Raw genomic sequence first — 8,749 nt, 5'->3', positions numbered from 1 at the left:
TGAACCGGTCTGTGCGCAGACACGCTACTGAGGTCGTGCTTGTTATCACCAGGTAAGCGTATAGGATTTGCAGAGAACAAAGTATTCTCACGAGGGTGGAGTATTGTTATTGAGTTACAGGTTATTGTTAGCTCTTTCCTTAGACGATTGTCCGTCCCTCCTGAGGGTTCAGACGTAATAAAGCAAGTAAACATTTCATGTAGAAGCATGACATTGCTATTTGGAGCAGAGTTCCTAAAACCCCCTTACCTGTTATAAATTCACGGTAAACCACGGCTTCACAGGGCTTATTGCTTTTATAAAACGGTTACCACACAATACAAATATTAAAGCCAAAAAAATATAAATGCAACTTTCATGAAGTAAAACCATTAAAAGAAAAAAGTCCCTGGCCGTGAACAGCAACAGAAGTTACATTTAGTACGCCATTAGATGGCGGCAAAGATTGTCTTTATGAGCGAGTCTCAAAGACTTTTATATTGAAACTTGTTGTAAACACGGAACAAGACGAAAATGACAAATGCTTTGACTAGCGCTGTCAGTGTCAGCAGGGCACGGAAAACCCATTAACGTAAATGTTAAAAGGACAAGATCGCAGCGGATAAACAAGCTAATTTTTTATTATGAACATAGGACTGACCTGAAGGAAAATGCTAAATCTGAATGCAGGTAATACACTCGGTCACTCGATATCTCTCTCACAGTACTCTTGTAATGCAAGTGAGCTTCAATGAACAAAATCAATTGAGAACAAACATATGTTTACGTTGCTAAGAGTGGTTACATACCCACTCAGTGGCGCAGCTGGCCGCATTGGACTGTTCCTGCGATACGTCAACGAGTCCGCCATATTGTGCGGGGCAAGACTCCTCATTAAACAAATGCAAGTAAATGGGGAGCTGCGGCTTTTCTGGACAAAAAGAGCAATAAAGTTTACATTTCTCAACCGATTTCAACGGTTTATGATCTGCGTGAATTACGAAAAAGGTTTTGTCTCCAATTACTCAGAATCTCGCTAGTTTGAACTTGAAAATTATTCATTGTCATAAGGAATTGTGAAAACTCACGCTTCTCAAACATAGATTTGGTTTATTTTTCAAGGTTAGTAATTGTGGAAGACGTTCCTAATGTAATATAATTTAATGTACATGAAATGTGCACATCGATTTTAATTGTGGAAATGGCTTTTTCTGTCTTCAACGACGCATTTTAGATTTTTCCCTCGTGCCTTCAGCTTTTCTACTTGAATCACATCACAGGACAATTTCAAATGAATATTAAGATCATTTGCATCTAAAAACCTTATTAACCTTATTAATTTATCTTAAGGCCCTTTTCTTTTTTTATAATTTATTTCTACACGTGTTGCCTCCTAACCTTATACTTGCAGTTTAACACACAAATGTATGTTTTATTATTCATAATCATAACATAACAAATGTCTTTATAGAAATTTTATATTATAGTAAAAAAGACATAAAATTGTCTCCATTTTAAATGAACAGCATTATATTTAACTGTGTCTGGCAACTTTATTGGGGTCCAAAGAAAGTTAAACATTTCATTATCTATATGCCTAAGCATTTCACAGATTTAATGTCAGTACACCATAGTTAATGTACTAAATGAATTTATTTCGATTCAAGTGGATTGCAAGAAGATATAAAAGGATTGGGCTTAAAAGATTTTTTATCCTGTGGCTCGCTCTAGTGGACAACATTAATAGCACAGCTTGTACTAATTATTATAAGACAATCCTTAATAGATCCAGTAAAACATTTGAGATACAGCGGTAGATTTTTTAGTACAATTACAGTACAATATAAATTGTATGTGGTTTTATTATATAGCATATTATTATTACTAGCCTATATTATTATTATAAAAAGCCTAAAAATACAATTGAGTATAAAAACAGTAAAATATAATGTAGTAGTAATATAATAACTGAATAAAATAGCAGATAGTATAGGCCTATCATAAATTGTAAAATAATATAGTCAATAAAATAAAAATAGCAAATAAAATAGTGAGTAGTGTATAGTACAATAATATAAGTCGTATAATAATATAATAATAATAGGCAGACGAGGTCTCTTGGAAATGCAGAGAACAGTCAACGCTGACAGGCTTTCTTCAGCCTTCTTTGAGGTTTGTGTTGTCCTGGTTCCACTGGATAAACTGTAAAAATATAAATGAGTCATGATTGGATGACAGGCAATCAAATCACCTGCTCTTTGGAGATGAGTCGGTTTAGGTCTGTCTGTACTTCTGACAGCCTGAGCTGTCCTGTCAAAGCCCTCTGGCTTCATTGCGGAAGACTCACTTGCATTTTTTGATCAGTTAATGATATACGTATATATAACTGTAATATAATCTCAGATTTATCACGTAAACTTTATATTATTTCTTATAAATCTCAGTTTTCATAGCTAACTAGCGTTGTCATTAGCTTTTAATAGTCTGACTTTGGTGGTCAACTAGCTGTCAAAATAATGTTATAATGACCAAATACAACCAGACTTACATGTGAAAGGTAATTCCCTGATATGTGGTTTGGATTGTGCAACGGTTTGTAAAACCTCAAAATAGTCAGGCATCTTTTCTTCAGTCCACTTATGAGAGTTACGGCATGTTGCCCCTACAAATATGGCGGCGCCGTTGACGTGTGATCCAGCGGCCAATAGGGCGTCTATATTGCCAAATTTACATTGCAAATGTGGCACAGAAGCACTTCTGAAGTGGCATTTAGGTGTCTTTACACAGACTTTTTAATGCTGCTCAGAGGTGGCATAAATGCTTTACACAGCAATTTCAACTGTATACTTTGACACTAGGGACTGAGGTGGGTCAAACACAGGTGGGTGAACTTTTTTTAATAGTTGAGTTTGAGTCCCTCAGTTGTCCTCCGTGTGAAAAGATGGATCTCAAAATCATTCAGTCACTGTTGTAAAGGGTTCAAATATGCAAAAGATGGTGGAAAACTGAAGAATTTTTGGGACCTGGAGATTTTTTCTGAAGAACAGAGCTCAGTTTAACTGCTCAGAATAAACAAGGAACTCATGAACAACCATCACACAACAAAAAAAAAAAAACAGTCGTAGATCATCCAGGTAACCACACGCAGTATTAAGAATCAATGGTTCGCAAACTTTTGAACTGGGTCATTTTAATAAATTCAGCTATTTTTTTGTCTTATGGATTATATGTAAACATCTTTTATGTAAAATATCTTACTCAGGACAGTACTAAATAAAAAAATAACATGCATTTTGTATGATCTCTCTTATTTTGTTAAAATTTTGCACATTTTCACAGATTCTGCAAGTGGTTCACAAACTTTTTCTTGCCATTCTTGCCACATTTTGAGAAGCCACATCTGAGACACACTGGTCAAGATCTATAATGGTGCACAGTTGAGGAGATATATATATATATATATATATATATATATATATTATTTATTTACCATCACAAATGCTGTTGTGATTCAACACAAGTTTTATTTTAAACATTTTATTTTAACATACAGTGTATTAGCATACAGTATAATGGACTGAGCAGAAGTCAGATTCTGAATGAGAAAGATTGTATAAGTTTCATCATGGCGCACAGTGACCCCTTGTGGATAAAAGAGAACTGTGTTTTGAAATTGTGGGGCAAAACGCCCCCTTAGCACAAATTTAATTTTGGGGGTAAAATGCCCCCAGTCTGACAAAGCAGGTTGCTTTATAGATTTACAGAAAAATCAGAGTACATGTAGTTTTAACTTAATTAAAAAAAAAAAATAATAATAATAAATAATAATAATAATAATAATATTATATATATATATATACACACACACACACACACACACACACACACACATACATACATACACACACACACATATATTTATATATATATATATATATATATATATATATACACATAAAAATCAATAATTATGATTTACAAAATTATAATATCTTATTTGAAAGATATTGTTAGCTGATGCTAACTGGCTAGCTAACTAGCTACCTGATGCTAACTTGGTCATTTTTAAATATAAAGTCCAAATATTTTTATTCAACCACCTAGTTAGTGTTACGGAACACAGACTCACAACGATGTAGAAATGAATATGAGAGTTTATTGGATGACGCAGGTAATGTAAACAAGCAGGTGAGTAAAGCAGTTCAAGCAGTAATGCAATAATGGATGGAAATACTGACAGTTCTTTGTATTGCAGGTGATTGAAGAGGTCATGGACGAGAGCAGCCGAGCACACACTTCGGTGACAAGAGTGGACCATGGAAGGATGAAGACACTGGAGACACAGATGATCAGGAAAGACAATGGCACAAAAACACATGGCGGTAAGTGGAGCAGGTGAGTGAGTCCTTACTCATGAACAAGACCAAACAAAGTGCGTGTGTGCTTATATGCTGCTGTGGTGATGAGGAGATGACGATCAGGTGCGGGTGATTAGTAATCTGGTGACAGTGATCTCTGTGACTGGGTGGTGATGGAGCCTGGCCGATCTCTGACAGTTAGATTACATTTCATTTATTCATTTATTCATTTAGCAGACGCTTTTCTCGAAAGCAACTTACAAATGAGAATAGTAGAAGCAATCAAATCACCATGAGTACAACAGTATGTAAGTGCCGTGTCAAGTCACAGTTTCATCAGTAAAGTGCTCGTAGCAAGGTTTTATATATACATATATATATATATATATATATATATATATATATACATACACAAATAGATGGAGAAAGTGAATAGATATCGAAAAAAGGAAAGTAAAATATAAATAAAAAGTAAGTGCTAATATTACTGGGTCAAGTGTTGACGAAAAAGATCTTTAGCAGTTTTTTGAAAATAGCATAAAAGACTCAGCTGCTCGGATAGAACGTGGTAGGTCATTCCACCAGCCAGGAACAGACCAGGAGAAAGTCCGTGAGAGTGATTTTGTTCCCCTTTAAAGTCTGAAGTAGTGACTTTAGATATAATGGTGCAGAGCCAGTGGTTGTTCTGTAGGCAAACATTAGAGCCTTGAATTGGATGCGAGCAGCTATTGGCAGCCATTGTAAACTGATGAAGAGAGGTGTGACATGCGCTCTCTTCGGTTTGTTAAAGACCAGTCTTGCTGCAGCATTCTGGATCAGTTGTAGAGGCTTGACAGTGCATGCTGAAAGGCCTGCCAAGAGAGCATTACAATAGTCCAGTCTGGATAGAACAAGAGCTTGGACAAGAATTTGTGTGGAATGCTCCAATAGGAAGGGTCTAATCTTCCTAATGTTGTACAAGGCAAATCTGCAGGACCGGGCCGTTGTAGCGTTATGATCTGTGAAGCTTAAACAATCATCCATCACCACTCCAAGGTTCCTGGCTGTCCTGGAAGGAGTTATGGTTGACGACCCAAGTTGAATGGAAAGGTTGTGATGAAGTGTTGGGTTGGCACCGACCACAAGCAGTTCCGTTTTTTTCAAGGTTGAGTTGAAGGTGATGGTCCTTCATCCATGCAGAAATGGCTGTCAGGCAGGCTGCGATGCGACCAGCAACCGTCGGATCAATCTGGTTGGAATGAGAGGTAGAGTTGTGTGTCATCAGCATAACAGTGATAGGAAAAACCATGTTTCTGAATGACAGATCCTAGTGATGACATATAGATGGAGAAGAGAAGTGGTCCAAGCACTGAGCCCTGAGGTACCCCAGTAGCAAGATGATGCGACTTGGACACCTCACCTCTCCAAGATACCCTGAAGGACCTACCTGAGAGGTAAGACTTGAACCACTGGAGTGCGGTTCCTGAGATGCCCTTCAACATGAGGGTTGACAGAAGGTTCTGGTGGTTAACTGTGTCAAAAGCAGCGGACAGATCCAGCAAGGTGAGTACTGATGATTGTGAAGTTGCTCGTGCCAGTCTCAGGGCTTCAGTAACTGAGAGCAGAGCAGTCTCAGTTGAGTGGCCACTCTTGAAGCCAGACTGGTTGTTGTCAAGGAGGTTGTTCTGTGTGAGATAAGTAGACAGTTGGTTGAACACAACTCTCTCAAGTGTCTTTGCAATGAATGAAAGAAGGGATACTGGTCTATAGTTTTCTAAAAGTGCTGGATTCAGAGTGGGTTTTTTAAGCAGTGGTGTAATCCTAGCCTACTTAAAAGCTGTGGGAAATGTGAAGAGAAGAATTGATAATGTGAGTGAGTGCAGGTACAATTGAGGAGGAGATGGCCTGAAGAAGATGAGTGGGGATAGGGTCAAGCGGACTGGTAGTAGGGTGATTGGAAAGGATGAGTTTGGAAACATCTGCCTCAGAGAGCATAGAGAAGGAGGAGAGAATTTGTGTGTTTTCCGTTAAGATGTTATTGTCAGTATGTGGTACATTTGACTAAAAAACAAAAGATTTGATGTTCAGAACAGAGTTTACAGTAATTGTGAATGAACACAATTCTTGGCAGTTTTCCTTGGCAGTTTTACCCCACAGACTATGTTTAAAAAAAAATGTGTCATTCTGAAAATATAATTATATTTTCCTTAAAAGACACATACTCCGTATCTACAGGACTTACTATTCTCATATTATATGTAACTGTGTTCTACAAAACAACAAGCTTTACAACACTTTTTTCTTACTGCTGAAAATTAGATAACTTACAGTGAAATCCCTTTTCTTTCAGGTACGTCACCAGTGTAATCTTCACTGTAAATACTTCTAAATCACTCTTGTCACCGTAGTCCATAGTTGCAACAAAAATGTATCTTGACTTTCTCTATTGGTTATTTTGGGAAAAACAGTAGGGGGCGTCTAGCCTACATTGATATCTATTTTTTCCCTTTGTGTTTCACAGAATGAAAGTCGTACAGGTTTGTAATGACAGGGGTTTGACTAAATGTAAAATAATGTTGTTTTATTATTATTATTATTATTTCAAGCAGAACTATCTCTTTTTCAGATGTACTATATGGGGTTAAGGTGCTCAGAAATATCTATTATAAGAATATTGCTCCTGGTTTTTGAGATACAGGAACAGTTGATTAAATGTGTGGAATTAAATGCGTACACTGTAAAAAAGAATTGTTGGTTTGACTTAAAAAAAAGTAAGTTACATGGTTGCCTTAAAATTTTGAGTTCATTGAAATAAAAAAAAAATTGAGTTAATACAATAAAGGCGATTGGTTTAATCAACAGAAACTAAAAATATTATGTTATCTGAACTACATTAATTATTGAAGTTGATTTGACAAAAGAAAAAAATGTTGTGATAACAAATCATGAAAATAATTTTTTACAGTGTATCAACATCTTTAGAATTAAAAACAAGAACGGACACATTTTAAAACGAGTCAGAGGAAGAGGCATCAATAGCTTGCGATGGAATAAGAAAAGAAAAAAACAGGCATGACAGAGTTTGGTTGAAGAGCAGAGAACAACATGATCTTTCTGTTCTTCAGAAACTCCAGGCGAGTGTATTTGTATGTGTGTCTGCTGTAAATACTCACTGATGTGATCGTGGAAGATAAAGTATACCACCATACAGTCAAGCCCTGACAAATGTCTTCGTTTAACTGTAAACACTGAAGCTTTATACCCACCACAAGTACTGTAGTCTCACTCTTGTTTAGTAATCTGTGACTTTTTAAATGCTGTTGATTCCATTCATCACTGTAAAATGCATTATATCTAATTATTGGGCACAGTGCTTGCCTTAATTTCTACATCACTGCACAATTTGCAACTTGTGAAGTGCTGAGGTGAAGTGACTGTCTGCTTTTGTCTGTGTTCTCTTCCGATCAATTTCCCCATGTGCAATAGCCTGTTGACTCAATGCCACGAGCTTGGGGAACGTTACTTTTAAAAGTAATGCAATAGGCCTACAATATTGTGTTACTCTCTAGCTAATTAATTACATTATTTTATGGACATTCCTGTTGCTTTTGTATAAATTGTTTGTACTGTTGAGTAACCACTTGATCTCCAACTGAAAGAGAAACAGTTGAGAAACTTTGAGATAAACAAAGCTCTACAAAATATACAAACAAAAAGGTCTGAAACCTGCTGTTTATGATGTACAATGAATTAAACATGGAAAGTGCATGTTTTTTTTATGGAAAGTAATCTGTTACATTACTTTTGCGTAACTTTTTTTCAAAGCTGGGCTGGGCTTGCTTGTTTGAAAAATAATTAAAGTTCTAGTTTTGGCAAATATAAAGGCCCTTTCACACCAAAAGTGAAATGAAGGAAAGTGCATTCATGCCATTTTGAAATTACCGTAATTTCAAGGTTTCAAAAAAGTGTTGTACAACATCCTTGTAGAGCTCGTAATTACAGCTTGTAAGATGGGACTGTTTTGAGAGCTCTTAATGTACTTATGTGACCGCTCTACCACCTGACCTGCAGATTAATTTAGGTAGTGTCGCCATAGAAGTGCTTAATTCCCAGTCCGAGGACACGAACAGCTCCGAATAGAACGTCACTCATGGTCATCTCGTAATGCAAATTCACGCCTGTACAGTAGAGGGCACAGCTCAAACAAACCTTTCAGCTGTGCTGCCATTCTGGATCACAAAAGAATAGGACACGGAAAGAAAGTTCAACTTTAAAGAAAAAAATATGATGTTTATCTATGATTGAATTGGATTAAAGAAGGCCAGCAGCAAAGACATTGCATAATAAAGTTAGGATAAATAAAGATTAAATACATGTAGGCCTATACAGACCAGGCTTAAGACTAGTCCCAGACTAAAATGCAGGTTTGAGCT

The sequence above is a fragment of the Ctenopharyngodon idella genome, chromosome 15 (genome assembly GCF_019924925.1).
Source record: "Ctenopharyngodon idella isolate HZGC_01 chromosome 15, HZGC01, whole genome shotgun sequence".
NCBI classification, from domain to species: Eukaryota; Metazoa; Chordata; class Actinopteri; order Cypriniformes; family Xenocyprididae; genus Ctenopharyngodon; species Ctenopharyngodon idella.
This window is presented reverse-complemented; position numbering follows the sequence as displayed.